The sequence below is a fragment of the Equus quagga genome, chromosome 1 (genome assembly GCF_021613505.1).
Source record: "Equus quagga isolate Etosha38 chromosome 1, UCLA_HA_Equagga_1.0, whole genome shotgun sequence".
NCBI classification, from domain to species: Eukaryota; Metazoa; Chordata; class Mammalia; order Perissodactyla; family Equidae; genus Equus; species Equus quagga.
This window is the reverse complement of record NC_060267.1, coordinates 64,701,561-64,714,350: the sequence shown is the minus strand read 5'-3', so window position 1 is coordinate 64,714,350 and position 12,790 is coordinate 64,701,561. Positions and strand designations below refer to the sequence as shown.

Here is a 12,790-nt window from a genome sequence, read left to right as displayed (position 1 = left end):
CAATTTACTGGGTCAAAGGAGTTTGTACACTTTGTTTTTTGGTGTATTTCCCAAATTGCTATCTAGTAGCAGTAATGAGTATATTAGTTTTGGTACATTCTGACCAATAGAACACCTTATTTATATTCAAAGTATAAGAACCTTGTGAAATAAGCAGAGACTTTAAACCCCAATTTACAGGTGAGAAAAGTGAGATTCAGAGAGGCTAAATGTTTTGTTTGTAGTCATCGCCTTAATAAGGAGGAGGTGGCTAGCTTTCTTGAAGGGAACTATTTGCAGGTACAACTAAGGTAGATGCAGCTTGTTCACAGTTTGGGTCCCAGACTCACGGTCGCATAAACACCAACCCAGAAGTCACTGCGGGCCAATTCCTTATGGGCAATGCTTTCCACATCAGTTAAACCCTCCAGTCTGGTAGAATCAACCCCCTGGAGAAAGAAGATTAGCTACGGGGCTAGAGCAATACACTGGTGCGAATCCAGGTGAACCACAACGTACATCTGTGCAATATAAGAGCTTTGAAACAAAACAAAAGCCTTGAAAAATACATCTTTGGAGCTCTTTCCTGAGATCTAGTTCCATATTTCCAATTGTGGTTGGAGCCTTCAGTGCTTGGTATCACAGATATTTCAAACTCAACATGACCAAATTGTATTATATGACCAAGTTCTCTGCCTACTTCACGCCTATTTATCTCTCCCTATTCAAAAAAGAGTGGCAGGCAGGGTTAGCTGTCCTTTTCATCTTCTGAGATCCTCCACATCCTTAACCCTGTTGGAAATGTGGCCTGTTAGCATTAGAAGGCATTGGTGTTCTTTTGTGAGGGGTTATCAGCATTAGTAAGGAAGACATGTGTTAATTAAGCCTCTCTCCCCGTTGTGAAGAACGTGGGGCTCTAAGGCATAGGGCACTAGCTAGAGCAACAAGGCCCACAGAAGGATGACCGAGACTTGCCTGCTCGCCCACGGGAGCAGAGACAGGATTCAACTCAGCTCAAGGGCTGGGGCAGAGACAAGAAGGAAGAGGCCGGGAAAAGGGTCCATCTGGCTGTCTATGTTAGACGGGCCCACTTGGAATGGACGAAAAATCTAACTGACACAGCTCAACTACTTCCTCTCAGAGAGGCTTTCCTTGACCCCCTAATAGAACTTACTTATTACTCTTTATTCGAGTGCCCTTCCATTTCCTTCACAGCTCTCTTCTCAGTTTGTAGTTGCATCTGGATTCGCTTGTTTCCCTTCGCTGTGATCTCCCTCGCAAGCTGTGAGCACCAGCAAGGCAGGGACTCTGTTTTATTGACCACTGTGCTCAGCATAGCTCCCGGCGCAAAATAGGTGCTTAATAAACATTACTTGAAGGACTGAGTGAAGACGAGGAAAGGAAATATCTTCTAGAGGTTTTGTTCTTATTTTAAAATCCTTATTTACAGTTGCTATATTAGATCATAACAGTTAAGACTCTTAATTCTCAACTATCTAGTATTTGGTTAGTCCTACTTTTTAATGTTTCAGTTCTCTGAGCTTTGTTCACACTGTACGTCATTTATCCGGACTTCTTATTTCACCCAGTGCCAGGTTTTGAGAAGGAAGGTGCTAAAATTTCCTCAAGAGGGCACTCTACTCTAAATCTCTTACCATTTTTTTCTTGGAAAAAAGAAAACGTGCCCAGGAAAAACAAATCTATGTGGTACTTCATACCAAAAAGTAAGGTTTGACCTTTCTGAGCATAACATTTCAAATATTACAGAATAATTCATCATGACCTTTCAAGATATTCAATCAGACAATCATTTTGGTTCTGAAATTTAGTGGAAAAAGGAAGGAGAAGAAGGAAACTGGACTACGTTGGGGGGGGGGGGTGACTACTGCCTTACAGACACAGTGCTTGGCACGCTACATTTTATGTTATTCTGGGGGTTCTACCTAGACAAAAACATGGCTCATCTCAGTAATGATATTCATTCATTCATTCATTCAGCCTTGTTACGAAGCAGCAGAGTGTGTGCACTAAGCTTTACTCATTACAAAGCTCTCTGACATAGATTTCACATTTACTCCTCACAGAAGTATCATGGAAAACTTTTACAGATTAAATAAAGCATCTTCCTGTGCCTCTCTTGCCTCATCTGTAAAATAGGGATAATAGTGTCCCCGAGATGATTGTGCACATGAAATGATGAGGACAATACGTGTAAGGTACTTAGAGCACAACGCAAGTGCCCAGTCAATGTTTGCTAATTTGACTAGGAGCGGTTTTCCGGTGCAGAGGAGGCAATAAAACGTAGACGGTCAAGTGAAACCAAGAACGGAAGAGCCCACGATAGGAGACACGCAAGCAGAGAGATTTGACGGCACAAGTAGTGTACACAGTTCAGCCAGTGATTAAGGGGAGAATCGAGGTGAGGGACAAGTAAAAGTAAAAATAGTTGAAATGTTAAAAATAATGGTTTTTCTGATATAACTTTTTTTAGATTGAGAAAGACATCTATACTGTACCTACAGATACTGCTGATATAGGACCAACAAGGGCATATCCAGTAGGAAGTAACCCCGGGGGAAAGTCAGCTATATGATCAGGCCAGCTTCTCCTATTCCAAAGGACAGAGGTACATCAGGTATTATTTACAAATGCTGGGACTAGAAACAATATAAACCATGTGGGCCAAGGTCAACTCCCTTGGTCTCATGAACAAGCATTTATTAAATGCCCAATGTACGTAAACTCAATTCTGGAAATGAGCAGAAGAGACATAGAACTCTAAGAGCTGAAATCATGAGAATATTTCCAGTGTCAGTGGAAAAGGGGCAGACGCTAGTTTGCGGCAGCAAGCTAATTTGATAACCCTCTGAAGGTTGTATGACCCCGGGGACCCATATTAAAGGCTACTCTGTTCCCTTAAAGTCCCTCAATAAAAAACAAACAAAATGTCTAAACATTTCCTCAAGATTGTTTGACATTAGGACTTACACTTTCAGGTTTATTCTTTTAGTGCAAATATTTTTGGGAGGATTTGGAAGTTAATCATTAGTACCATATCATAGGGCCCCATACAACGCGATCCTGAGGTGAAGACTGTGTTGGGAGCTGCTTTCATAATTTCTGACTGAGCAGGAAATAGCATAAGAGCGAAGGAAATAATAGATCCACAGTGTATATTCTTAAGAAAAGGGTGAGCAGAAACGGGAGAGCTGAAGTTACAGAAAGGTCTTGATTTAGCCACCAAAAGGACTTACCCTGACACGATCAGGTCTATTATGCCGCTGAAATGTGAAAACATTTCCTAATATCTCTGAAACATTGAATAAGATGCTGAAGATGCTGGTTCTTTTTATTCGCTAGGTATTCATAATCCTCATCTTAATCTTCCTGTAATTAGTAACACCAAGAGCTTCTTTTGTCTATAATGTAAATGATTATGATTTGGATTTTCCCCAAATGCATGGAAAGGAATACAACAGCTAAAAAGATAAAGGGGATTGAAAAAGTTCTCTGACCCGGAGAACAGTGCTTGCAATGAATCTGGGAAACAAATCAGTCCCAAATGTTACTTTTAACTTTATTTTTCTGACTGTCCAGTTCTCTAAGATGAACTCCTTTCTAGAAAAAGGATATAGTCATTTAATCTTAATAACAATGATATGGAAGTTTTGAGTGAAATACTTTGATATTTTGCTTTAGATTTCTCACTTTGAAGAACTAGAATATAGCCGATAGGGTGAATGTTCCCTTATGCTCTTGCCCAACTCCACTACCTTCTCTCCCTCTTTAGGGACCAACTGTCCTGAATTTGGTGTTTATCACTCCAGTGAATATTTTAATACTTTTTATTTCTTACAAATATACGTATCCATAAGCTACATAGTAAAAGCATATTTTGAGATTTACATAAGCTTACTTTGGCTCTACATTTTCACTGGTGTATTTTGTCATACAAAAATAAAATATTGTATTTATTTATCCTTCTCTAGAGGAATATCTAGCATGCTTCTCGTTTGTCACTGTTACAAACAATATGGTAATGAATTTTCTTGTACATATCTCCTGGTAAGTTACAAGAATTTCTGAAACTGCTGGGTTGACATTGCTCTCTCAAGTAGCTACTCCAGTTCACATTCCCACCAGTAACATATGCGAATTCTCGTTCCCCCACATCCCCACCGCACTTGGTCCTGTCACACCTGCTAACTTTTGCCAATAGAATGAGCGTACCGTTGTGTTTCACCACGGATTTAATTTTCATTTCCCTGATTGAGGGGAAATGTTTTTATATATTTGTTGACTATTGTTTCTTCTTCTGTGAATAGCCTTTTATTGTTTACTCATTTCCCAATTTAGCTATTTGTCTTTTTCTTACTGATCTGCAGGAGTTATTTACATATTCTGGATACTAATTCTTGGCTGGTTTTGCAAATATCTTCTCTCTTTGTGTGGCTTGTCTTTTTGCTTTGTTTATGCTCTTCCAGTAGGCATGAATTCATGATCTGAATGATGATATTGTTAGCTTTCTTAGCATTGGATTTCTTCATATATTTTAGAGTTTACAGGCTCATTTGAAAAATTTGAAAAAGACTGTTTGCTATTGCTTTTTGTTTGCTCTCTTTTTCTTTTTTCTCTTTGTTCTCCCTTATGGCTGTTAACACCCAGCTCCTGGACCATTATAAGATTCTGTCCTTATACTGACCTTTTGGAGCCCTATCTCCAGTGATAGTCATTGTCCCTGAGCTAGTGGGCAGCTTCCTTGTCCTGAGGCTTCATCTTTGTCCTGCTCCTGCCACTTTTCTAGCCAAACAGCTTCCTTTAAAGCTATAGCCTCACATTAAGGCAAAGAATATCCCCCAATTCTAAGTATTTTCTCAGCTTTAGAGTGAATATGACGACTTTTCACTCACTTTGTGGGAAAAAAGGCAGGATCTTCCTGAACCAGAAGTATCTGAAGTCGCATTCTACAAAACTGCTGTCTGTCCTGGGAAGTGGCTTCATCACTAACTTTTAAACAATTGGCAGCTGATTCCCCAAAACATTCTGGATCCTCGCCTCTGAATTTCTTCCCAAATGACCATCCTATCCTCTCTATCTGGCTCCTGGAAGCCTTTGCTATTTGCCTCCCCTTCAGTTGGAACAATTACTTTAACAGACTCCCATGCTCAGGACTTGGCTAGCGCTGCCTATAGCAGCCCTTTGACCCAATGGAACATCGAAGAGACCAGATATTTTCCCAAAACCAATACTTTGGAACCACATGTTTCCTGATTAACGTCTTTGCTTTCTTGTTCTCAGCACTTCTATTTACTCTCATTGTATACATTGTGAATGTATATAGATGTTCACTACAATTTTTGTTCATTTATAGGTTTGTGTATAATTTTGTCCTGGAAATATTACAACTATATATATAATAGCATAGACAAATGTAAGGTAGGCATTCTGCCATATTTCATTCTAAGTCCTAATCATATTATATACCAAAACATACATTATTTCAAACTGAAATGGAAATAATAGAAACATGACTTGTTAGTATTAATTCTAACGATATCTATATATTATATATTTATAAACCCTCAAGGCATTTGCTATATTAATGTTTTTATATATAGTATATATAAAAGTATATAGGTCACAAATATCAGTAATGTCATTATATTACACTTTTCTGTAATGATTGCAGACAAAATGAGTCTTGGAAATGTCACAATAGTGTTGGGAGAGGCACTCTGCCATGGGCCCTGAGTGTCCCTGCATGTACTTACTGGGTATGTCAACACTGCAAAGTCTTGCCTTCTCTTTACTTGGGCCACTTCTCAGAGCTGGGTTTGCAGCGAGCAATTTTGAGGGACATCAATATCTTCCAGGACATTAGACAAAGAGTAGACTTGCTTACTACATACTAAAGTCTGGAGATTCCCCAAATTCAGCATTCCTCAGATGTCACGTAAACCCATTGAGTGTTCAGTGTCCATCTAGGTCCTGTGCATTGCCCCCATGGATCTTGGGGGCAAGGGAAACTGATGCAAACATGCAAGTGCTCATGCTACTTGCTATGCCATCACTAAGAAAGCTTTTTTGTCTTTGATAATAGTCTGGTGTCTTCTGCCAGTACCCATGGCCAATTTATTACCTTGTAATAAGTTAGCACATACAAAAGAAAAAAGTAGGGTAAAACTAAATCCAAGAACTGACAGTACAGGCAATGTGAAGGGGATGCTGACAGAGACATAGTTTTCTTGAAGAGTAAGGACAAGGGCCCTTCAGGTCAGGTTCAGAGATGAGAAGATTCCCTGAGATCACGCCCAAGTAATGGGCAAGGTAGGGGAGACAATGAACCCGACTGTCCTATCTGTAATGAGTCAGAATGGTGAGGAGGTGGATTGAAACAAGCTGTCCAAATGGTGCCTTGATCTTCGCTCACCTTCTTCTGAGCAGGCAGAGGAAAGGATGTTAGTGTGACAATGGGGCCACAAGCTGAAAGGCAGTGTGGTTGTGGCTGCTGAGACCAGGAATCTCCCAAGTGGCAATAAACGGTGAGAGCAACAAGGACCTTGTTATTCGATATAGAACTTTGGGTGGACTGAAAAGATTAAAAGTTCACTTGGTTGAGACATGAGAGAGCAGCTGCTCAAAAGTGAAACTGAATTTAAAGCCTTGCTAATAGCACAGAGCCAACTGCACTATGTACCTCATCTGCCTGTAGCCTGGTTTGTACGGCAATGAGGAGAAAGCACTGGGTTTGGGGTGGCCACTGTCTGAAGCAAAGCTGCTGGCTTAACAGTGCCTTCAATACACGGAGGTTCCCTTGAATGCCTTGGCCTGGTTTACCAATGATTTGGCTAAGTTAAAACCTGATGGTGTCCACTGGGAGGTGGTCCAACCATAATTGGGAAGCAGTCCAACCTCAATGACAACTCTGGAAGACTGACCGTGGTAAAGGCAAGTCAGCCCAGCTGAAATGAAAGCCATCTCCCTTACCTTAGACAATACTCCTAAGGACATTTGACTCCTAAGGGGCATGTTTTCACTAACTCTTGGGCTGTTGCCAATGCTCTGGTTATCTGGTCTTCCACTTGGAAGACTATAAATGGAAGATTAAAGCCATCCCTCTTTGGGGCTACAAACTATGGAAACAATTTGTGACTGCCAATTGAACAGTCTGAGTCACTCATGTAGATGCCCACAGTTGTGGCCTGTTCTCTTATGAGACCGACTGGAGTCAGCTTGCTGAAGAAGCCTGCATTGCCCAGGTCATTGGCCATTTGCCACCTGGATCCAGCACTTCACTAAACATGGCAATGAATCCATCATCATAGACTGGGCACAAAGCAAAAGGTATGTGTTTGATGTAGAAGCTACCACTGCATACCAGACATGTATTATTCTAAGTTGGCTTATTTTTCTTGTGACAAAGGAGGTCACATTAAGAGGGCATTGCCTTTGCCCATACCTGGCAGGGAATCTTAACCACCCTTTCTTGGGGCCACCTCGTGCCTCACCATTGCAGACATTTTTCAGGTTACGGTGTTGCTGTTCCAGTTTGATTAGCTTATACTAGCCACAGCACTGAGGCCCTTGGAAATAAACTGTTTCATATTTTTGGGTTTCCAGACCTTCTGACTATCATAGTCTGACTATGATGTGCCTTTTGTCACAAAGATCATCCAACAATGGGTCAACACTTAAGGTATTCTACGGACATTCTATGCTCCCTATTATCCTTAGGAATTTGAAATTGTTGAGAGCTGGTCTGGCCTCCTCAAAAATAAATTCAAAAATATTTATGATTTTGCCTTAGTTACCTCTTCCTGGCCCACACACCTAAGAGAGGTGGTTTGGTTACTGCATGTGGCCACCCTAGAAAGAATTCATCTCCTCTTGGCAGCCTTCTGGGAAATAATGAGGACAAAAAGGAGTGGGGGATTATATATACCTATTTTGAAAATTTGGGATTCTGCCCTGTCCATTCCTGGTTATGATGCTTTTTTCTTTCCCCTAAGAACTCCCAGGCTGGCCTGGTTGGTACTTCCCCTGGGTGGCAGCCCAGTCAAAAGGGGGCTTAGAGATTCAAACTTCATTCTGGTTCAGCCACCTGCATTTTTTTGTTTGATTGGAGTGGTCCCAGATCATAAACTCCCGTAATGACCACCTGATTGAGTACACTGCTCACCAAGTCCACCTATGGTGGCCAGGGTGGGGGATATAATGGGTATCTGCAAATTTGTCCCATAAGCACCTGCCTTTCTAGATGAAGGTACACGTACAAGTAGGGGATGATGGGAGAAAAGGTGAAGAGTTATAGCTACTGGGAAGGGAAATGCTGATTTTGCAGCCGAGGAGGGAAAGCATCAACCTCAGCACCTGGGAAGGGAACACCTTAGACCTTAGGAAGTACAGGGAGGGAGAGGACAGTTAGTACTCTCTTTGTCCTCTGGATCCAGTACTGCATCCTGGGAAAACAAAAATATCGTTTGCTGCCTGAATCAAACAGCAGCTGAGGCTAGCAATCTGATCTGCTTCTGTGTTTGGAATACATCCCCATCCATGTTCTATGAAACAGAAAAATTCATGTGGACATGGACGGTCCTGAACTCTTCTGCTGGGCTTCATGCCACCAATGGCAGCTCCTGAATGTGGACCTCCTCAAACATGTAGAAACACAAGGATGGCACAACCTTATTTCAACCTGAAGGATTCAAATTCAAAAGCTTCTCCTGATGCATATGAGAAGCATGTGTGAAGCCTTGGGTTATGCCTTGTGTGACAATCGAAGCTGTAACTACTTGATGATACTGCTCATATGGCTTCGTCAAATCAACGTACTGGTGATCCAAGTTTAACAACAAATCTGGAGCTAAAGTGACTTGTACCTCTTCAGGTTATATGTTTGTATGAGGGGAGAGTGGACCATGAAATATTCCTCCACTGGGCTTGGGGTTGCTTTTTAGCCCACCTAGTGCCTCCTGTAATTATTGGCAATGACACCAAAGATCAGCAGGTCAGTCAAACTCCCTTGCGTGAGTCAACACTGCAGGTTGTTCTTATCCTGCTGCTTGGAGTCCTATTAGTTAAATGTTGTAGGAGAGACATTAAACAGATTTGCTCCCAGCCTCTGTTGGTCAGATTAATCAAAGTCACTGATGGAATGGCACGCTCATGTCAAGAACATGTAGGGCTAAGTGATGGATTGTCGGGAGAGGCAATTACCACGGCCCTAATCATACCTGCCTGTTCCTACGCCAAAAATGCAAAGTCTTGACTACTCTTGACCTAGGCAACTCCTCAGGGTTATGTTTGCAGCAATCAACTTGAGGGATAAGGTGTCTTCTTGTGGGCTTACTTACTGCTTACTATAAAAGTGATCGATCCCTGAAGTTCAATGTTCCTCAGCCGTGATGGAAACCTGTGGTGTGTACAGCATCCATCTGGGCCCTCTGCAGCCCCCCATGGCTCTCGGAGGCAAGGGAAACCAATGTAAACATATAGGTGCTGACGCTTTTGCTATGCTGTGAATAAGAAACTTCTTTGTCTCTGACCCTAGAGTCTTGTGTCTATTGTCAGCATCCATGAAACAGTAACAGACTAACTTCTTAGCTTGCATGTAAGGTAAAATAAAAGCTCAGGCCCTGAAAATAACTCTATAGCATTGTGATATGAAATGAAGTGTAAGAAGAAGTGAAACATACAATTAGAGAGGTGGACAGGGACTAGAAAACGAAAAGTCTAATATAGCATGATAAAGAACCTAAAATTTATCATATAGGTAATGGGGAGTCAATGAAGACTTGACAAAGGGAATGACATGAGTGGATCTGTGTTTTTAGGAGATACCCTGGAGGCTGTGTGAAGCATCAATTTGAGGGGAACAAATCTTTGGCAGCAAACCAGAATAGAAATATTGAGAGCGAAATGGAAATAAGAGGACACATTAGTGAAACATATGAGGACTTTTCAATGAGTACTAGTTGGACCATGGTGTCAACAACTGAAAAGATGGAAAGAAAAACAGGGTTAGGGATGAAGATTTTGAATTTTGTTTTTTCACACGTGAAGTTTGGGGCATCTGAGGGAAATCTATATAGAGATGTCTAGCAAAAAGAAAACGAAAAGAATATATATGGATCTGAAGATTGGAGGAGATGGCTAGATTCAAGATATAGGGCTATGAATCATCTATATTAATAGTTGCTTCAACTGTTTTGTCCAAAGACAGCAATTTCTGGCATAAATTAAAGAACATAAAACTGGGAAAATGAAACTCTACATCCTAACTGAAATATAAACATAGTTGAAATATCCACATGAAAAGCTCAGTACAATGCAACCTAGAATTGTTCTTTTACCTAGACCATGAGGTACCACTACCATATGAAATATAGAGGATAAGTGGATTGGAAGGGAGAGGGGCCTTTCCTCATTATTCTTGTCTGCTTAGATCATTTTCTTGTCTCAATTGATTTAGGCATCTCGTACTCTGGTTTCTTGGTCTTTTATTTAACATGAATTTTTATAGGAAAGCAAACAGTTACAAAAACCAAGTTTTTGAATGACAAGAATTCACTAAGCTATGGAAATGAAATGAAATCTGCATTACTTTTCCCAGCCACAGACATTTTCTTTGCTTAAATTTCTGATTGTCAAGCCTAAACACTGTGTTTTATAGCTAAAATTTCTAATTACTCAACAATGATGGTAGCCACATCACTAAACTGCCATCTTAAACAAATCTTTAAAAAATTTTTTTAAAGTTATTTGACTTGCAAAGGCTAAGAATGGCACTTCAAAGACAGAATAGGAGCTCTATTTGCTGTTTTTCAAGTTTAAGATGTTCATCCATCTGGCAGAGCAGCTAGACAATACATCAGCCAAGAACATCTCTCTGGCTTGAAACAGATTCTGGCTCTCAGAGAGGATTTGACTGAAGGAAAAGCAACATCTTTACTTGCTCTGTGGCTGAACTCTTCTAATATTTCTCCCCAGTGCTTCCTCCAAGCCTTGGCTCCATCCACTAACTTAGTTTCCATAGGAATAGACACAGCTATCAAGTGGCACATAGTCAAATAGCACAACAGAAAGAGAAAATGTTACTGTCAAAAAAATAAAAAAGTAGACAGACTTTTCTCTAAGACAAGAAACTATGGAAACATATCCTTGATTCTGAGGTTTCCCTATCCAATGCCGGATTTTTCATGTGCTTTTCCTGCCTAAATTAGCCTATTTTTTAAGATTATTATGAAAATTAGTCCCTTCAGTGGAGAGCATTTCATACAAAAATAAATATTAAAAAAGTTATAAGATGCTGTAATGCTTGTTTCCGCAAGTATAATTCCATTGTGCTTGTGAGGCGCCCTCATCTCTTTAGAGTGGTCCTTTACACTGGCACAACCTTTTGGGATGATTATAATAAAATGAATTTTGTTTCTCATAGTTGGTATTTTATTCATAGGAAAACATTTATTTCATCTTAAATCAGGAGTTCTCAAATTCTAGCCTGCATTGGGATCATCTGGAAGGCTTGAAAAGACGGACTGCTGAGGCCTTTCCTCAGAGGTTTTCATTCCTTAGCTCTGGGGTGGGGTCCAACAATTTACATTTCAAACGAGTTTCTGGGCCATGCTGGTGCTGCTGGGTCCGGGAGGCTGCACTTCGAGAATCATTGTTTAAACAAAGAAACGACTATCAGAGTTCTCAACCCTGAGAAGCTTAAAACAAAACCAAAAATCACCAAAAAAAGAATTCCTGTTCCATCCGAGATCAACAAAATCAGAATTTCTGAGACTTTGGAATTAGTATTTCCTAAATGCTCTGCAGCTGATTCGAAAATAACATATAACATCAAGATTGAGAAGTACTGACCTAACTCAATCACTCATTCAATGTTCAACAGTTATTTACTATGTAATTATTGTGTATCAGACGCTATGCTAAGGGTTTTGGAAGCTTTAAAAAAATTAAAATACAAGTGTACACTCATACAATACAATACAGTACAAGCAAGGAGGGGTACGTGCATAAAAAATATGAAACAGCTCATAGACACAGGCAGGATAGAGAATGCACTTTCAGGCTTTTGTGGGGAGCGGAGAAGTTTGGATCAGGAAAGAACCCTTGAAGGAGATGGCAGTTGAGCTGGATCTTGACTTGGGATCACCAATACTTTAGCACCCCTCCACATCTCCATCTTGCTCCTCCTCCTAATTTCTTTGATGGACAATGGATATTTTCTGAATTTTATGTAAGGTGCTATACAAAGATAGTTTTGGGTCTTATTCCCACTCCCTCCAATCAATTTGTCCCCATAAGCTCCTCCTATATGGAAATTCTGAAGCCAACATTAGTTAAGTTTGGTCTATCAAGCCTCTTGTATCTACTTATTACATAGTGCAATAATTCCCACACTATCCCTCACTTTGGCCAGAATAAATAGTGAAGCCATTTGCAAGTGTTATTTACTACTGAAACACAATGAATGAGATCAGTGCTATGTAACGACAGACAGTGGTAAGAACTCTGAAGAAGGACACCTAATCCAGCCTTGGAGGGCCAGTGAGGGCTTCTTGGAGACAACTGTGCCCGAACTGCATCTTAAAGTGTATATACAACTAAGGAGCTTAAGTTGGAAGGAAGTTGACTGTGCAAGGGCACTGTGTGAGGAGAATGAGGGTGAGGAAGAGGTGACCAGAATAAAAGCTTTTAAACAGTAAGGCTGAGGATAGAGTAGAAAGGGGACACACAAAGCTGAAGCCAAAAAGGTAAGCGAGGACTAGATGACGAAAGGTGCCAGACTAAGGAGCCTGGACTT

The 12,790-nt window shown here is 40.6% G+C and overlaps 1 protein-coding gene across 1 annotated transcript in view; it reads right to left on the bottom strand.

The window, feature by feature from the left end:
- INVS (inversin) overlaps positions 1–12,790 on the bottom strand; it is a 142,427-nt gene that overhangs the window by 70,576 nt on the left and 59,061 nt on the right. The gene's annotated exons all lie outside the window — the stretch shown is intronic.